Genomic DNA, 20,561 nt, shown 5'->3' with positions numbered 1-20,561 from the left:
ATCTCATGATGCACTTAACACGTTCTGCTCTGTCTAAGCCTCTTGTTCTAAGAGAGTCCCAGTCAATATTGGGGAAATTAAAGTCACCCCACACTATGACAACCATGTTGTTACTGCATCTTTCTATAAGGGGAAGATGAGGAGACTTTTCTCTGGTATCCTGGTTGATATTTCTTCCCCAACTAAAATCACCAAAATGATACATTTTCAAATTTGCTTTTACATTTCCTACTTTACAACTGTTATCATTAGCTGATGATGATAATATTAGATAAATTAAATCCCAGAGTGAAACATGGCTTGAGAAACTGTCCATTTTATTGTTGTGTTTTTTGTACTATTACAATCCGTCACTTAGAGGCATAGAGTCATAGAGATGTACAGCATGGAAACAGACCCTTCAGTCCAACTCATCCATACCAATCAGATATCTTAAATAAATCTACTCCCATTTGCCAACATTTGGCCCACATCCCTCTCAACCCTTCCTGTTCATATACCCATCAAGATGCTTTTTAAATGTTATAATTTTATCAGCCTCCATCACTTCCTCTGACAGCTCATTGCATAGACTCACTACCCTCTGATTGAAAAAGTTGCCCCTTAACTCCTTTTTAAATCATTCCCCTCTGACCTTAAACCTATGTCCTCTAGTTCTCGACTCTCCCACCCCAAGGCAAAGATCTCTTCTATTTACCCTATCTATGCCCCTCATGATTTTATAAACCTCCACAAGGTCACCCCTCAGTGTCTGACACTCCAGGGAAAACAGCCCCAGTCTACTTAGCCTCTCCCAATAGCTGGAATTCTTTTCTTTTTCCTTGTCTGTTTGGAGACTGCTAAACTGCATTATTGCTGTCCAGTCCTCTTTCTCTCTGATGATGGGCCTCTCCTTCCAAAAAGAAACTAGCATGTACCTTGATTATCTGAATGGTTCTGTCTTTGGTTACATATCTGTCTCCCTGTGTCATTGAACACTTTGTATCTAGACAAAAGTCCAGCTTTTTTCCTATCTTCTACCCTTATTTCTAAATATTAAATTATCCAACTAAATGTTTTTTAAAAATCTCATTCAAACACAGTAACAAATTTTCAGACAATCTGAAACCAGTCTTTCAGAAGTCAATAAATGAGAACAAACCATGTGTCCATTAAGTAACACACAATATGGAAATATGAATCAAACTTAAAACTATACATGGTTGTGCCCATTATAGAAATCAAGTTTTAAAACAATGTTTTCATGAACCTTTTTTGTGAATTAAAGATATTGCAAAGGTAGTGGTTGTAAAATTCTTTTGGGGTAACATGAAGACAAAATATGCCATATAAAAGCCTATCTTTCTGTCATAGTCTATGGTCAAAACTCTGGCCAAAATTGTTGTGGTTGGAGGGCAGACAATGGAAGTTTTCCAAGGAAGGGCAGCCAGTTTGGGAATGTGTAATATGAAAAAAAAATGGAGAAAATGATGTCAGGTCTTGATTCCAAAGTAATCCTATTCCCTACATCTTTCCCAGGGATGGGCTGGGAGTTTATTGTGAAGCTCCTGTTGCTGAGTGGAAACAAATTTAAATGTTTATAAGACAGCAAATAGAAGTGATTTTGCATGCATGGATTCCCTTGGTTACAACAGCTTAGAAATATGTTTGAAACCCAACAGGTTGGCAAAGGTAAGTTTATAGTAGGAAGGACTTCCCCGGTGAAGCTGAAAAGTTGGAAATGCTTTGATCAGTATCACTAAAGAGCACGAGCCATGGTTAGGTGAGAAACTTGTTCAAATAAATTTTTCACTCAAGTACATTCATTACATAGAAAATGATATCCAACTCGTTGGAAGACTCTTCAACTGTTCAATACATTGATTCATAGATTCATAGAGTTGTACATCACAGGAACAGACCCTTTGGTCTGATTCATCCATGTTGATCAGATATCCTAAATTAATCTAGTCCCATTTGCCAGCATTTGATCCATATCCCTCAACCCTTCCTGTTCATGTACCCATTCCGATGCCTTTTAACTTTTGTAATTGTACCAGCGTCTACTATTTCCTCTGGCAGCTCATTCCATCCATGCATCATCCTCTGCATGAAGAAGTTGCCCTTAGGTCCCTTTTATATCTTCCCTGTCTCATTTTAAACTTATGCCCTGTATTTCTGGACTCCCCTACCTGAGAAAAAGAACTTGGCCATACATCCTGTCCATGCCTCTCCTGATTTTATAAACCTCTATAGGGTCACCCCTCAGCCTCCAACACTCCAGGGAAAATATCCCCAGCCTATTCAGCTTCTCCCTATTGCTCAAGCCCTCCAACCTTGTCAACATTCTTGTAAATCTCTTCTGCAAATTTAACAGCACATTTTCTAAAAAAGGGAGACCAGAATTGAGTGCAGTCTTCCAAAAGTGGCCTAACAAATGTACTGTACAGTCGTAACATGGGTATCCCAACTCCTATATCATTGCACTGAATTTAAGTATCTTCAGCTGTACCTCCTTGTTACCAGCCTTCAAGAGCAACATGAGTATACAAAGTCAAAAATCATACAACACCGCATTATAGTCCAACAGGTTTAATTGGAAGCACACTAGCTTTCGGGCGCCGCTCCTTCATCAGGTGGTTTTTAACTTTGTACACCCCAGTCCAACACCGGCATCTCCAAAACATGAGTGTAGTAAGTGCAACTCCACCTTTGACCTCTGCTGAAATTCTAGGGAAGAAGGTTCATCGCCATCATTGGTCCAGCAGCAGTAGAAAAATATTCCAGCACTAGCTGCCAAATGCCCCCATGCCCATTAGGAAGAGGGTATAAACATTGCTCTAGCTGCCCATGGCTGTGTCTGATAAAAAATGATGGCTTGTGGTTCTTTTCTTAACAGTCACAAGATGGTGGAAGAAAATTGTAACTGATGCAGCTTTTCCATTCATGGCCTTCACAGACAAACAACAAAATGCCTCTGAGTCTTAGTTGGAGGGGGCTAGAGTGGAAACTGCAAAACTCTGATAAGACAGCTCAAATGAAAACCGTCTGGTTTGAAATTTCCGATTTTTAGATGGAAAGGGAAGGCTTGATCCAAATTAAATGAGGTACAAACAAGGACTGCAGATGCTGGAAGCCAGATTCTAGATTAGAATGGCGCTGGAAAAGCACAGCAGGTCAGGCTGCATCTGAAGAGCAAGAGGCCTTTTAAGTAATTATAATTACACATTAGAGTAGACACATGTATTCTGACAATAATAGTGATTTTAATGTGTTCGACGCCGGATATTCTAATTGAATTTCTGTCAGCAGTCAGCTTTCGAAGCAAAGACTGGTTTCAGTAAGTATCCTTGGAGAAACCTTTTCTCTGTCAGCAGGAAGGTTAGAACAACAAAAGATGTAAACAAAATAACTTTGTAGCAGTATCAACAGAGAAATAAATAGTGTGTGTGTGGGGATGTTGGGGATGGGGTGGAAGTCGAAACAATCATGAAACAGGGTCATTATGGCCTCTACAGAATAAAAATTCTGCACTTTGAAATCTAAAAAATAGCTTAGAGAAGAGAAATAAGATTCATCTAATGCTTTAGAGCTACAAAGGTGTTTGAATTTCATTCCTCCCAATGGGATTTGAATAGGTGCTATATAAAAAATATTTACAGTGTGACAATAATGTCCATCCTGTTATCATATTTCTGTTTTAACCCATCTTGTAGCATGCAAATGCCAGCTGCTAGACAGAGAGACTGTGCTTGCCTGACTTTTCAAAGTTGGGTAAGAGGAAAGTTGCTGCCAAAGTTGCCCGCTTTGTCACAGAATTGCAGCATTAGGTGTAACCGTACATAACGTTTTAAATAATGTTATATTAGAGCTGATATTACAAATTATATAACAATTAGTAGAAATTAGCATCATTTCAAATCTTCTGTACCAAGGTTAGCAAGAGTTATAAATTGCATAACAGAATTTGCAAAGTCATTAGCAGTAAGCAAATATACGATGCAGCTGACAAATGTCCGGTAAGGATTATAACAATTGATGTTGGAATATGGTCAATAAGCCGTGTTGTATAGTCCCAAAGACAGGTGATAGGAGGTATGGCAAACATTGCAAGATGATGGGAGGAGTTAGGGTTGACCATAAAGTGGTCCATCATTGATTACGTATTCACAGGATTGGATGTGTAGGTCAGAGGGGATTTGGCAAGCACTGCTGTCAATGTGGTATGTAATCAGTGTAGCATGAAATGTACAAATATCCTGTCCTTTAAAGGGAAAGGGAGAGTGCCCATGAGTGATGGTAAGGAGCTCCAAATAAAGATTGATTTGTGCTGTTGAACACAGGACTCAGTCTCCTCTTTAAAATCCCTTGAAACAAATATCAAGATACAACTGGAAGGAAGGAAAAACAATAAGTCAGGATAGACTTTATTGTCGTATGGATAACTATGAGTAAATGAGGGAGATCCAAAATGTTTCTACTGGGAGAAAATGTAACAGAAAAGATTGATGAGGGTAATGGTTTTGATGCGATATACATGGACTTCAAAAGGGAATTGGTATGTGCCACATAATAGACTTATGAGAAAAGTTACAGTGCATGAAATAAGAGGACAAGAACAAAGTGAAGTAAAAATTTGCTGAGTGATTGTGAACAGAGAGCAACGGTTAATGGATGGTCTTCAAGCATGAAGAAGGTTCATAGCAGATTTGCTTCGTGGTTGGTATTGAACACTTGCTTTTCCTAATCCATTTCTTAGAATGCATGGGGCAATTTGCTAATGATACCAAAGCATTGTAAACTAAGAGGACAGAGTAGAACTTCCAGTGGACAGCGACCTGTTCATAGGATGGGTAGACAGCCAACATATATTGTTCAATGTGGAAATGTGAGGTGATACATCTTGTTGGCAAGAACAGGGAGTGACCAGTAGAATATAAAGTGTACTATTCCAAAGGCCATGCAGGAGCAGAGTGACCTGAGTGTCTATATACATAAGTCATTAAAGGTGGAACGGCAAGTGGAGAGCCTGCTAATAATGCATGCAATATCCTAACCTTGATTAACAATGGTATAAAGTACAACAGCAACGAGGTATGATGAACTTGTATATGAGTTGGACCTAAGTTGGAGTATTGTGTATTGTTCTCGAAGGCATCATTTAGGAAGGATGTGAATGCATCAGAGAGTGCAGAAGAAATCCATGAGAATAGTTCCAGGGATGAGAAACCTCATTATGAAACTGATTTGGAGAAGTTGGGAGTGATTTCCTTGGAATTGAAAGACTCAGTGGAAATCTGATTAAATGATAAGTGGTCTGGAAAAGATAAACCAGGGTAAACTGTTCTCACTTGTAAAAGTGATTAAGAATAAGAGGACGTAGACTTAAATGCAATGTGTGAAAAACCACTGACTTAAGTCCACCTTATCTAAATGCTATTCCAAAGTTGAATGAGCACTGAGACTCAGCCCTTTGCTGATCGAAAATAAAGAGTTTCTAGATTCGAGCAACAAAATAAATAGCAGGCTGCATTCAGGAACAGCCCAGAGCCAATAAAACAACCCTGAAAAGAAGCTTGAAGCCAACAGACTGAATGGAACTCTAAAGACAGTGCTGAAAGCATAGAATGCGAAGAATTTGCGAAGAATGGCAAATCCTCTAGCATAACTGATAAGGACCATAAGGGTGCGTATATGAGTTTAAACAAAGGATGAAACAATGTTTTATAGACCAAGCAGATGCAGTGCAATTCAGATAGGCTGTGAAAGTGTTCATAGCAGTTGGGGACCAGAAAGATCCTGAAATAAATGGAAAGTGCGACATGATCACCTGGTAAGGATTCTGGGTAATCCAAGATGGAGGACGGGAAAATATTCTGGCTGTAACAGCTGCTCCTTTTTTGAGGTATTTTAGGTGCTGGAGGTGATTTCCTCGAATTGCAGGAACAGCAATTACTGTTTTATATGCTGTTGCATTGTTTTGGAACGTTGGGAAAAAAAAGTCAAAACAACAGCAGTTTTAATAGGGAGAAGAACAGACAAAGGAAGCACATGGTGAAGACATTGCAGGAGAGAGAGAGAGAGAGAGAGAACCTGCACAGTTACCGCCTTTGATGTTTGAATTCGTGTATCGCTGGACATCAGGGTTCATCTGGGAAAATTTTCAAACAGTGAAATTCACAACTAATCTTGGAGGAACTGTTGGGTGAAGTTCACAGCACAGAATCAGATAAGTTAATCGTTGTTTTAAGTGTGGCCTACAGGGAATCTGCAGTAGTGAGTAGAGTAGGTTCTTTCTTGATTATATGTTTTTGGAGGTATGTCTCTTGATTAAAATTAAAGTATAAGCCAAAACTATTAATTTAACCTGGGGGAGTGTTTGTAGAGGAATAATAGTGTTATTTTCTGGGTCTGGAGATTGTGAAGGAGCAAAAATGGCCTTTGCAGTGATATGCACTTCTTGTCAGATGTGGGAGTTTAAAGAGAGTTTAAGGGTTACTGCGGATTATATCTGCCATGAATGTTGTTGGCAGTGGATCTTTTCAGATCGAGTGGATTAATTGGACAGACAGATAGAAGTGATGAGGACTTTGCAACAGCAACAGTATGTGATGGATGATAGTTATAGGAAGGGGGGGAAAGTCTCAGATACAGTCACATAGATGGGTTAACTCCAGGAAAGGTAAGAGAGGTAGGCAGCTAGTGCAGGAGTCTTTTGTGGATATACCCATCTCAAACAGGTATGCTATTTTGGAAAATGGAGGGTGATGGATTCTCGGGGAACGTAGCACGAACAGCTAAGTTTTGGTATTGAGACTGGCTCTAATGCAGCGAGGGGTATGTCGAGTTCCAAGAGATCAATTGTGTTAGGGTATTCTGTAGTAAGAGGTGCAGGCAGCCGTTTCTGTGGCCAGCAGAGAAAAAGCAGAATGCTGTGTTGCTTCCCTGGTGCCAGGATCAAGGATGTCTCAGAGAGGGTGCAGAATGTTCTCACGGGGGAGAGCGGCCAGTAGGAGTCATTGTCCACATTGGAACTAATGATATCGGAAGATAAAAGGTTGAGATTCTGAAGGGAGATTACAGAGAGTTACGCAGAAATTTAAAAAGGAAGTCCTTAAGGGTAGTAATTTCTGGATTACTTCTGGTGCTACGAGAGAGTGAGGGCAGGAACAGGAGGAAAGAGCAAATGAATGCATGGCTGAGGAGATGGTGTATGGGAGAAGGATTCACATTTTTGGATCATTGGAATCTCTTTGGGGTAGAAGTGATCTGTACAAGAAGGACGGATTACAACTAAATTGGAAGGGGACTAATATACTGGCAGGAAAAGTTGCTAGAGCTGCTCAGGAGAATTTAAACTAATAAGGTGGGGGGATGGGACCCAGGGAGATAGTGAGGAAAGAGATCGATCTGAGACGGGTACAGCTGAGAACAGAAGCAAGTCAAACAGTCAGGGCAGGCAGGGACAAGGTAGGACTCATAAATTAAACTACATTTATTTCAATGCAAGGGGCCTAACAGGGAAGGCAGATGAACTCACAGCATGGTTAGGGACTGGGATATCATAGCAATTAGAGAAACATGGCTCAGGGATGGGCAGTACTGGTAGCTTAATGTTCCAGGATACAAATGCAACATGAAAGATAGAAAGGGAGGCAAGAGAGGAGGGGGTGTGGGGGGGGGGGGGGGGGGGTGTGTGGGGGGGGGGGGGGGGGGTGGGGGGGTGGGGGGTGGGGTGGGGGGTGTGTGTGGCATTTTTGATAAGGGATAGCATTACAGCTGTGTTGAGGGAGGATATTCCCAGAAATACATCCAGGGAAGTTATTTGGGTGTAACTGAGAAATAAGGAAAGGATGATAACCTTATTGGGATTGTATTGTAGACCCCCTAATAGTCAGAGGGAAATTGAGAAACAAACTTGTAAGGAGATCTCAGCTATCTGTAAGAAAAATAGGGTGGTTATGGATAGGGGATTTTAACTTTCCAAACATAGACTGGAACTGCCATAGTGTTAAGGGTTTAGATAGAGAGGAATTTGTTAAATGTGTACAAGAAAATTTTCTGATTCAGTATGTGGATGTACCTACTAGAAAAGGTACAAAACTTGACCTACTCTTGGGAAATAAGGCAGGGCAGGTGACTGAGGTGTCAGTCGGGGAGCACTTTGGGGCCAGCGACCATAATTCTATTAGATTTAAAATAATGATGGAAAAGGATAGACCAGATCTAAAAGTTGAAGTTCTAAATTGGAGAAAGGCCAATTTTGACGGTATTAGGCAAGAACCTTCGAGAGCTGATTGGAGGCAGATGTTCGCAGGTAAACGGACGGCTGGAAAATGGGAAGCCTTCAGAAATGAGATAACAAGAATCCAGAGAAAGTATATTCCTGTCAGGGTGAAAGGAAAGGTTGGTAGGTTCGGGGAATGTTGGATGACTAAAGAAATTGAGGGTTTGCTTAAGAAAAAGAAGGAAGCATATGAAAGGTATAGACAGGATAGATCGAGTGAATCCAGGGGACATGAGTTAGATTTGGCAAATAGAATTAAGGAGAATCCAAAGAGTTTTAACAAATACATTAAGGACAAAAAGGTAACTAGGGAGAGAATAGGGCCCCTCAAACATCAGCAAGGCGGCCTTTGTGTGGAGCCACAGAAAATGGGGGAGATACTAAATGAATATTTTGCATCAGTATTTACTGTGGAAAAGGATATGGAAGATATAGGCTGTAGGGAAATAGATGGTGACATCTTGCAAAATGTCCATATTACAGAGGAGAAAGTGCTGGATGTCTTGAAATGCATAAAAGTGGATAAATCCCCAGGACCTGATCAGGTGTACCCTAGAACACTGTGGGAATCTAGAGAAGTGACTTCTGGGCCTGTTGCTGAGATATTTGTATCATCTATAGTCACAGGTGAGGTGTTGGAAGACTGGAAGTTGGCTAACGTGGTGCCACTGTTTAAGAAGTGTGGTAAGGACAAGCCAAGGAACTATAGACCAGGGAGCCTGACATCAGTGGTGGGCAAGTTGTTGGAGGGAATCCTGAGGGACAGGACGTACATGTATTTGAAAAGGCAAGGACTGATTAGGGATATTCAACATAGTTTTGTTTGTGGGAAATCATGTCTCACAAACTTGATTGAGTTTTTTGAGGAAGTAACAAAGAGGATTGATGAGGGCAGAGCGGTAGATGCGATCAAATGGACTTCAGTAAGGCATTCGACAAGGATCCCCATGGGAGACTGATTAGCAAGGTTCGATCTCACGGAATACAGGGAGAACTAGCCATGTGAATACAAAACTGGCTCAAAGGTAGAAGACAGAGGGTGGTGGTGGAGGGTTGTTTTTCAGACTGGAGGCCTGTGACCAGTGGAGTGCCACAAGGGTCAGTGCTAGGTCCTCTACTTTTTGTCATTTACATAAATGATTTGGATGCAAGTATAAGAGGTACAGTGAGTAAGATTGCAGATGACACCAAAATTGGAGGTGTAGTGGATAGCAAAGAAGGTTACCTCAGATTACAACAGGATCTGGACCAGATGGACCAATGGGCTGAGAAGTGGCAGATGGAGTTTAATTCAGATAAATGTGAGGTGCTGCATTTTGGGAAAGCAAATCTTAGCAGGACTAATACACTTAATGGTAAGGTCCTTGGGAGTGTGGCTGAACAAAGAGACCTTGGAGTGCAGGTTCATAGCTCCTTGAAAGTAATCGCAGGTAGATAGGATAATGAAGAAGGTATTTGGTATACTTTCCTTTATTGATCAGAGTATTGAGTACAGGAGTTGCGGCTGTTCAGGACATTGGTTAGGCCACTGTTGGAATATTGCGTGCAATTCTGGTCTCCCTCCTGTCGGAAAGATGTTGTGAAACTTGAAAGGGTTCAGAAAAGATTTACAAGGATGTTGCCAGGGTTGGAGGAGTTGAGCTATTGGGTGAGGCTGAACAGGCTGGGGCTGTTTTCCCTGGAATGTCGGAGGCTGAGGGGTGACCTTATAGAGGTTTACAAAATTGTGAGGGGCATGGATAGGGTTAATAGACAAAGTCCTTTCCCTGGGGTTGGGGAGTCCGGAACTAGAGGCCATAGGTTTAGAGTGAGAGGGGAAAGATTTAAAAGAGACCTACGGGGCAACTTTTTCACACAGAGGGTCGTATGTGTATGACATGAGCTGCCAGCGGATGTGGTGAAGGCTGGTACAACTGCAACATTTAAGAGGCATTTGGATGGATATATAAATAGAAAGGGTTTGGAGGGATATGAGCCGGGTGCTGGCAGATGGGACTAGATTGGGTTGGATATCTGGTCGGCATGGACGGGTTGGACCAAAGGGTCTGTTTCCATGCTGTACATCTCAATGACTCTATGACTCTATTGTCAGTCTACTTTCAAATTCATTACTTACCATTGATATTCATAGAATCCCGACAGTGTGGAAACAGGCCCTTCAGCCCAACAAGTCCACACTGACCCTCTGAAGAATAACCCACTTATACTCATTTCCCTACCCAATATTTACCCCTTACTAATGCACCTAGCCTGCATACCCCTGAACACTATAGACAATTTAGCTTGGCCAGTTCACCTAATCTGCGCATCTATGGATTGTGAAGAAACTGGACCAGCTGGAGGAAACCCATGCAGACATGGGGAGAATGTGCAAACTCTACACAGACAGTCACTCAAGGCTGGAATCGAACCCAGGTCCCTCGCACTGTGTGGCAGCAACGCTAACCACTGAGCTACCATGGCACCCCACATTCTAAAGGCAAAAGCCACAGAAATCAATTTATCAGGAGATGCCTAACAATGACAGCAAGATGTCATTTAGTTGCTGAACTGTCAAAATTGCTAATGGAGGTGTTGATTGTCTCAATAACTGTTGAAGTGGCTGGCAGAAAATCTGATGGCATTGTAGCTAGGTAACTGTACCTCCTGGAATTAGGTGTTACAAATGATATTGACACTGTAGGCAGGACTCAAAAAAGCAAGCAAGCTGCTTGGGAAGTGTGGTTTATTGCACTTTATTATGAAGATGTCCTGCATTCTGAGGTCAGAGCAAGGTTTGTGGTTGAAAGCTCCATTTGGACACTCCTCTGTAAGATGTGTAATCCCAAAGATGTAACTAGAAGCTTCACTAAATGGAAGCCAAACACAACACTAGCAAGGAATGCCTCAGATACCTGTATAAACATAATCCAACACCAGGAGTTCCCTATCTTTTAGTGTGAGGCGCTGTAGTCCCCGTCATTAAGAATGGGAATGCTTGTAATTAGTTTTTCCAAGAGATACCTGAATAAAGATCCAAAGTGGAATCACTTTCAACTAGAGAATGAGCAAGTTATACCCATTCTAAATATAAAGCATTGTGTGGACAAAGTCAACCAAAAGAAGCTTTTGACACAATCAACATCATTTTTCCAAAGAAAATTGGGAAATACACACTCAAAACTGAGATTGACACAGGAACTATTGTACATACCTAACCAGTCCAACTTTTGAAGGATGTATGTTGGGACCTTGGAACTCAATGGTACACCTGACAACTGCTCAAGTAACTTGCCAATTGCTTGAATCAGAACATTGATAACATAATGCAGCAATGGCAATTTAATATGCTAACCACAAACATTCTAGCTGGTAGGCAGGAACAGGCCAACAGTCACATAGTGACCAGTGTCTATGCCTCTTGACTTTGTGGCTATCCCATGTAATAGTTAAACTTTGTTCCCATGTCAGCAAGACGAACCAAGAATACTTGCATTGAGTCAGTCCAGGATTTACAACAACTGTACCTGGATAGGTTCAAAGTTTCAAAGATGATTCTGTAGTACATCTCAGAGAAGATAATAATTCTATAAGTCAGCCCTTCCAGAAAGTCCAGTGTTTACATACAAAAAATGTGTAAATGTGAAGCATAACAACATAAAGAATCTTAACACCCCCACAAGAATCCCCCAGTTCCATGGTCCTCAATCACTCATGGTTTACCTAGCACACGTGGAAATGATTTTAGTCTGCTTTCTCCAGATTCTAATTGTTAGGCTGGTAAAGAACACTTCATGTCCATGGGAAAGATATTGAGTGCCATATTCAGTCTGTTTGACGCACCTGAAGAAATAATTTCTGATAATGGGCTACAATACCTGAGGAGATCTTTCAAGGGTATCTGTGTGAAATGGACTGGGAACCATACGATGTCTTCACCAAATTACCCCACCTAAAATGGTCCTGCCAAGGGAATGGTGCATACCATTGAATCATTTATCCTGAAGCACAGGACAATGAAATAAGAGTTTTGTGATGCCATGTTACAGCTCTCAGTGTTGAGAATACATATATGTATCTAAGGACTATGTGAAAACCTGGAACTCTTGGACATTCTCAAGGTTGAAAAGGTATTTACTGTGTGGTTTTATTTATGAATGATGTCAACAGTTTAATGTGTGCATAAAGTTGTTGATGAAAATTATTACAGTCAGGATCCATACCCTTTGCAGTATTCATTTTCATCTGCCGTTTCTTCCGATCAGATGGACTGACTTGGCTGATGACTGGCATCTGTGATGTTAGAACAGAAGAAAATTGTAATGCATTCACTGTTAGGAACCTCAGGATAAAGGTTTCTACTCCACTGAAGCACTGGCTCCCCAGTCATTAGAATGGGAATATTTGTGACTGATTTTTTCCAATTGGTTCTAGTTATTTGTATCTGTTTCCAATTACAACCAGGGATGAGGCTGCGAGATCGCAGAAATTTCACACACGATTTTTTCCAAAAAGAAAATGAGTTAAAATCTGTGAACTCCCAATCTTATCCATGTTATTTAGGGAGATTTGCTCAGGTTATTGTTTCAGACATTTACAAGTTGAAGTTGCACTATTAGTGTGTTGTAAGATTGCATAGGTAACTACTAATTGACCAGAAAGCAGACAAGAAAACATAGACATTATTAATAAATGGCACGCAAGGTGAGAGGGGAAAGGTTTAAAAAGAACCATAGGGGTGACTTTTTCATGCAGAGGGTGGTGTGTTAAAGGAATGAACTGCCAGAAGAAGTGGTGGAGGCTGGTACAAATACAACATTTCAAAGACATCTGGATGGATAGGAAGGGTTTAGAGGGACAAATGTTGGCAAATGGGACTAGGTCAGATCGGGTTGTTTTATCGGTGCCGACAAGTTGGACCAAAGGGTTTGTTTCTGTGCTGTATGACTCTATAAAAAATTCTAATAGTTTACACACACAATGAAGGTAACTTTCAAGTTGCCTATTACATTGATGAACACAACTATTTACAGGTAACAAAGACCTGAATTAACTAAGATGGAAATTTATAGACTCAGTAGCAAGAGAGGTAATAGTTTGAGTATCTTGGTATTCCAGGTGACCTTGATAACAGAGTGATAAAATATGCTGAATTAATTCACTTTGTTTCTACTTTCCATTGGTGTGTTTCACTCAGAAACTACGAGTCCCTCTGGCAATGCATCCCTTTGTGTGTTGTCACCTGGAGTTATGGATATTACTGGTGAAGGCTCCAACTTTATTTCCATCACATGGCTGACCCAGAATCTCTTTCCCAATGCCACCTGCCATTGGCATTGGTTGGAAGGATTTTCAAGTTAATAATCAACCTGTTTGACCACATTATGAATCTACCTTCCATGGTCACCAAGTCTTAGGATGGTAGTTTGCCTGAGGAGCAGGGACTCTCCCCACTGAGCCCAAAGACCTGCTTCTATTTCCTTGTAGTTTAGAATATTAATTTACTTGGCCAGAAATTAGACTCAATTTCTGGAATGTTACAGAAAAGAGATATGTGTCTGACCTGAAGTTAAATGAAAACTCTCAACTTTCTTTACTCTGTGGCCAATCCACACAGTCACATGGATGTAGGAAATTGATGACTGGTCAGAAATCAGATGTCATATACAATTCCTTTTATAATATTGGGGTTAAAAATAACCCTTTCCAATAATGTAGTGACATAATCTTGCCAAATATGTTTCAAGGAAACCAATTCATTTATGATAAAGCAGGCAATAGGCAGAATTGACTTGATCATTCATTTAATATTTCTTTCAGTTTTAATTTACTTTCTATTCAGCATGGAATAAATTAAATGATTTCAGCAATGAGCATTCCATTACTGGATATGTGCAATTACTCTCTACATCATGTGGTGTTAAATCTATCTCACAGGCTATATCATTAATTAGATGGTAAGGTATTTTAGTTAATGGATTTAAAACTTTCCCAGTTCTGGTTATTTTTAAATTAACAAATGGAATCATTATGAACTAGAATCCCATACTTCCCAAATAACCGTTGCCTGTCTTTTACATGTTAATCAGAATATTGCAGCGATAGTTATGCCTCTCAGTTGAAGAAGTGCTTTAATGTAATACCCTTGCTAAATCCCTTTTCATCATTATTGAAGATAAGACAAAACACTGAATATTTACTTTTCAAGCAGCCCTTAACAGCCTATAGTGCAGTTCCACTAAATGATTAAAGATGGTCAGCATTAAGACCAAACCTGGAGAAAGTGAGAGAATTTATTGTTAATTCATGTTTTGAGAAGATTATTGAGCTTTTGTCTTGTAGTATACATTTTTACCAATAACTCCCTGATGTAGAATTCATATTCAGTCAATTGGCAACAAGGAAGTGATACTTCAGTCGCAGTATTTAGTCATCTATTAAACTTGCTGCCAGTTGCACCAGTCCTGCTCTTAAGTATGTACTTGTCCTTTAGACATGGGCATCCAAGACTGCCTCATCTCTTTAGTATACCATTCATGGGATTTGGCACTAGGCCATCATTTATTGCCTTTCCCTAATTTGAGGAGTTGGTGGTGAGCTGCCTTGTTGAACCACTGCAATCATGTGGTATAGATGCAGCCACGGTACAATTAAGAAGGAAATTGCAGGATTCTGGCCCAGTGACAGTGAAGGAATGGTGATACATTTCCAAGTCTGGACAATGTGCAACTTTGAGGATAAATTGCTAGTAGTGGTATTCCCATCTATTCTCAGCTTATGTCCTTCGAGATAGTAGAGGTCAGAAGATTGGAAGGTGATGTGTGAAGAACTTCAGTGTCTTGGTGCACTGCATCTTGTAGGTGGTATACACTGCTGCCACTGTGGGTCAATGGAGAAGGGAGTGAATGTTGAAAATGTTAAATGGGGTGTAAGTCAAGTAGACTCCTGGCATATCTAAAGCATTTTGATTTTTGTTGGAGCAGCAGTCATTCAAATAAATGAAGAGAATTCCACCACAATCCTGACTTGTACCTTTAATATGGTGAACAAGTTTTGAGGTGCTACGTACTCAATGGCATTACATTATTTATGTTCTAATTATAGTTCCTTGTGAATTCATAAGTAGTATACCATGCACCTTGAGTGATCCAATAAATGATATCAATCAACATACAATAAAAAACTGATTTTTCTTAACTCTTGAGATGAGCCAGCAAGGCAGAAAATTAAAAGGTAATGGTTCAATGACAACAAAATTCAACTGAGCATCAAAGACTTCCTACCATTAAAGTGGATGCACATAAAACTGAAAATTATCTCCTCACTCAGTGATAAATGCCACTTTTTATAATAGTCAGAAAACTATCTGCCACAACGTTCAAGGAGCAGCTGTTTGCTACATCATCTACAATGGTATAAGTTAAAAATTACATAACACCAGGTTATACTCCAACAGGTCTATTTGAAAGTATAAGCTTTCAGAGTGCTGCTCCTTCGTCAGGGTCACTAGCTAACTGATGAGGGAGCAGCGCTCCAAAAATTTGTACTTTCAAATAAACCTGGTGTAGTGCAATTTTTAATTTTGTCCACCCCAGTCCCACACTGGCAACTCCACATCATGGCTACTGTGGCTTGGATAGAGAAGGAGATAAATGAAATCAATGGTTCAGTGTTCCTAACCCTCCAGACTGACACTGGAGAGTCCAAGATTTGAAATTTCCAAAGCACCGCTTTAAGAAATTCAGGTAAAAAATGATACGATATTACTTGATTGAAGAGTATAAGATCCTGAATTGCCTTGACAAGGTTGATGACAAAACATGTGGTGCTGGAAAAGCACAACAGGTCAGGCAGCATCCAAGGAGCAGGACAATCAATGTTTCAGGCAAAAGCCTTTCATCAGGAATGTGGAGGAGCAAGGCAACTGAGAGATAAAGGGAATGGGGGTGGGACTGGGGAAAGGTAGGTGGGAAGGCATTAGGTCGATCCAAGTGAGGGTTGATAGTGATAGGTCGATGGGGAGAGTGAAACAGATAGGTGGTAAGGAATAAACAATAGACAATAGACAATAGACAATAGGTGCAGGAGTAGGCCATTCTGCCCTTCGAGCCTGCACCACCATTCAATATGATCATGGCTGATCATCCTTAATCAGTATCCTGTTCCTGCCTTATCTCCGTAACCCTTGATTCCACTATCCTTGAGAGCTCTATCCAACTCTTTCTTAAATGAATCCAGAGACTGGGCCTCCACTGCCCTCTGGGGCAGAGCATTCCACACAGCCACCACTCTCTGGGTGAAGAAGTTGCTCCTCATCTCTGTCCTAAATGGTCTACCCCGTATGTTTAAGCTGTGTCCTTTGGTTCGGCACTCACCCATCAGCGGAAACATGTTTCCTGCCGCCAGAGTGTCCAATCCTTTAATAATCTTATACGTCTCAATCAGATCCCCTCTCAGTCTTCTAAACTCAAGGGTATACAAGCCTAGTTGCTCCAGTCTTTCAGCGTAAGGTAGTCCTGCCATTCCAGGAAGTGACCTCGTGAACCTACGCTGCACTCCCTCCTTAGCCAGAATGTCTTTCCTCAAATTTGGAGACCAGAACTGCACACAGTACTCCAGGTGTGGTCTCACCAGGGCCCTGTACTGCTGCAGAAGAACCTCTTTGCTTCTATACTCAATCCCTATTGTTATGAAGGCCAGCATTCTTTTAACCTTCTTCACTACCTGCTGTACCTGCATGCTTACCTTCCTTGAAAGGTGTACAAGAACACCCAGATCTCTTTGTATTGCCCCTTTACCTAAATTGATTCCATTTAGGTAGTAATCTGCCTTCCTGTTCTTGCCACCAAAGTGGATAACCATACCGCCCATGTGGGCGGCACGGTGGCACAGTGGTTAGCACTGCTGCCTCACAGCGCCAGAGATCCGGGTTCAATTCCCGCCTCAGGCGACTGACTGTGTGGAGTTTGCACATTCTCCCCGTGTCTGCGTGGGTTTCCTCCGGGTGCTCCGGTTTCCTCCCACAGTCCAAAGATGTGCAGGTCAGGTGAATTGGCCATACTAAATTGCCCGTAGTGTTAGGTAAGGGGTAGATGTAGATGTAGATGTAGGGGTATGGGTGGGTTACGCTTCGGCGGGGCGGTGTGGACTTGTTGGGCCGAAGGGCCTGTTTCCACACTGTAAGGAATCTAATCTAATCTAATCTAATCTAATTTATCCACATTAAACTGCATCTGCCATGCATCTGACCACTCACCTAACCTGTCCAGGTCACCCTGTAATCTCCTAACATTCTCCTCACATTTCACCCTGCCACCCAGCTTAGTATCATCAGCAAATTTGCTAATGTTATTACTGAAGATGGACCAGTAGGTCAGGTTAAGAGGGGGTGCTGAGTTGGAGGGCTGGATTTTGAATGAGCAGGGGTAAGGGGAGATTTAGAAACTGGTAAAGTCGATACTGATGCTGTGTGGTTGTAGGGTGGATTTGGCAGTGGAGGAAGTCCAGGACTTGCATGTCCTTGAGGGAGTGGGAGGGGGAGTTGAAGTAGTCAGCCACAGGTGGTGGGGTTGTTTGGTACATCCACACTTTTTAATTCTGTCTCTTCAGCATCTGCAGTCCTCACTTTATCCTTGACAAGGTCAATGTGGCAAGGATGTTTCCTTTTGTGGATCAGTTCAGACTGGAGGCCATTGCTTTAAAATTAAAGGTCACTGTTGTTGGATGGCGATGAGGACAATTATAAACAGAAGTCAGTATTGCCATGTATTCCTTGATAATCTTTCACCCTCTTCACTGAATAAGAATCTATCCACCTCTGCCTTAAAAATATCCAAGGTTTCTGCTTACACCACCTTTTCAGGATGAGAATTTGAAAGACTTATGGCCCTCTGAGAGAAACCCTCATTCACCATTTAGGGCAGCACAGTGACTCAGTGGTTAGCACTGCTGCCTCATAGTGCCAGAGACCTGGGTTCGATTCCAGCCTCAGGTGACTGTCTGTGAGGAGTTTGCACATTCTCATCAGCATCTGTGTGGGCTTCCTCCAGGTGCTCCAGTTTCCTCCCACAATCCAAAGATGTGCAGTTTAGGTGAATTGGCCATGCTAACATGCCCATAATGTTCAGGGATGTGAAGATTATATGCATTACACACAGGGAAATGTAAAGTAATAGGGTAAGGTTATCGGTCTGGATGGGGTACTTGGACGTTTGGTATGCACTTGTTGGATCAAAAGGCCTGTTTCCACACTGGAGGGATTCTATGATCTCTGTTTCAAATGGGAGCCTTGCAATGATCCTCCGGTCTGGGTCCTCCAAGTGATTGTACTTGCAAACATACTTCATTGGCTGTAAAATGCTTCAGAACATCTCGTCTTTGGGAAACGTGCTATGAAATCAAGTCAGTTTTTCTCTTTTCTTTTTGTTTAGAGGTCCTGGCATTCAGGAGATGCAGCTGGTAAAATGAGATGGCAAACTCATTGGGACCGGCGGGTGGAGTAGCAGGGCTTTCCTGGCCCACCATGCTTTCTGGCTTCCAGCTCTGGCCTATCTTTCCCCATTGTGATCTCCCCTCCCATCATCACAAGCAGTGCCCATGACCACAGCATGTCCACTGACCACAAGACCACTCAATAGTGATTTCACCATGCCCTTTACTCGTTTTCTACACCTGGACTGTGACAATATCCACAAGCATCCTGGCCCAGCTGACAAGCGGTCTCTTAATAAATAGCTTGGGCTACAGGCTTGGAAGCATATAATAATAGGTGCAAAAGCCAACCTGACATTAATACCAGTAGAATATTTGAGAAAGTCATTCACCCAGGGCTGGTCCCCACTTCCCCATTAATATTGCTGCCTATATACCGGATGAGGCTTGCCCAATAGTTTATGAAGATTTAATCAGATGGTTTCATGATTCTTGTATTAATACTTTTGGGTCCCTTCATAAAATTTGCCCAATTTCCATTTCTATTATTTCAAATCTTTGTGACATACAAGACAAATTCAGACCTAGAGACTGCGTCTAGATTAGTTCATAGCTCAAAGATGATTGTTGCCCTTGCTGAACCAAATATTTGTTAATTGTATGGCCTTTGATCATTGAGCGCACTGTGGAATCCTCCTGAGAACTGGATCAATAATTCAATATAAACACATCACAATAAAACTAACTACTGCTGTCATTGAGTCTACTTGGCTTCATAAAAAAGTAATTGTTGCTAATTAGCACAGTTAATAGGTAGCTGAGAAAGCAGAGGAGGAGAGAGAGGAGTAGATGTTTATGTTATCACAGTGTAGCGGGAGTCACATCAATTTATTTCCTAATGTACGTAACAGCATTGATCATCCAAGCTTTTGACATCAGTAAGGAGCTGATTGACACAAATGAAAATGAATGAGCCCTCAGGTGGATATTATAGATCCCATGCCATAATTTCAAAGAGCAGGGGATTGGGTTTATTACTCGTGTCCTCCACAATATTAAACCCTCATTTTCTAGTTTATCTGCTTAGCATCACACTGGTAGGACTGATAAATTAAGCTGCATTTATTTCAAAGCAAGAGGCCTAACAGGGGAGGCAGATGAACTCAGGGCATGGTTAGGAACATGGGACTGGGATATCATAGTAATTACAGAAACATGTCTCAGGGATGGGCAGGACTGGCAGCTTAATATTCCAGGATACAAATGCTACAGGAAGGATAGAAAGGGAAACAAGAGAGGAATGGGAGTGGTGTTTTGGTAAGGGATAACATTACAGCTGTACTTAAGAAGGATATTCCTGGAAATATATCCAGGGAAGTTGTTTGGTTGGAACTGAGAAATAAGAAAGGGATGATCACCTTATTGGGATTGTAATATAGATCCACTGAGGGAAATTGAGAAACCAATTTGTAAGGAGATCTCAGTTATCTATAAGAATAATAAGGTTGTTATGGTACGGAATTTTAACTTTCCAAACATAGACGGGGACTGCCATAGTGTTAAGGGTTTAGATGGAGAGGAATTTGTCAAGAGTGGACAAGAACATTTTCTGAGTCAGTATGTGGATATACCTATTAGAGAAGGTACAAAATTTGACCTCCTCTGGGAAATAAGGCAGGGCAGGTGACTGAGGTGTCAGTGGAGGAGCACTTTCAGGCCAGCGACAATAATTCTATTTAGTTTTAAAATAGTCATAGAAAAGGATAGACCAGATCGAACAGTTGAAGTTTCTAAATTGGTGAAAGGCTAATTTTAATGGTATTAGCCAAAAACTTTCAAAAGCTGATTGGGTGCAGATGTTCACAGGTAAAGGGACGGCTGGAAA

At 41.3% G+C, this 20,561-nt stretch overlaps 1 long non-coding RNA gene across 1 annotated transcript in view; it reads right to left on the bottom strand.

Moving 5' to 3' along the window:
* The window catches only part of LOC140453302 (uncharacterized), a 68,546-nt gene that overhangs the window by 10,118 nt on the left and 37,867 nt on the right, over window positions 1–20,561 (bottom strand). Inside the window, exon 2 of the long non-coding RNA XR_011952340.1 lies at window positions 12,469–12,538. This is a non-coding gene — a long non-coding RNA (uncharacterized lncRNA). The remainder of the gene's footprint in view (window positions 1–12,468; window positions 12,539–20,561) is intronic.

The sequence above is a fragment of the Chiloscyllium punctatum genome, chromosome 27 (assembly GCF_047496795.1).
Source record: "Chiloscyllium punctatum isolate Juve2018m chromosome 27, sChiPun1.3, whole genome shotgun sequence".
Taxonomy (NCBI): Eukaryota; Metazoa; Chordata; class Chondrichthyes; order Orectolobiformes; family Hemiscylliidae; genus Chiloscyllium; species Chiloscyllium punctatum.
Note: the sequence above shows the minus strand (reverse complement) of the source record. Positions and strands in the feature narration are given on the sequence as shown.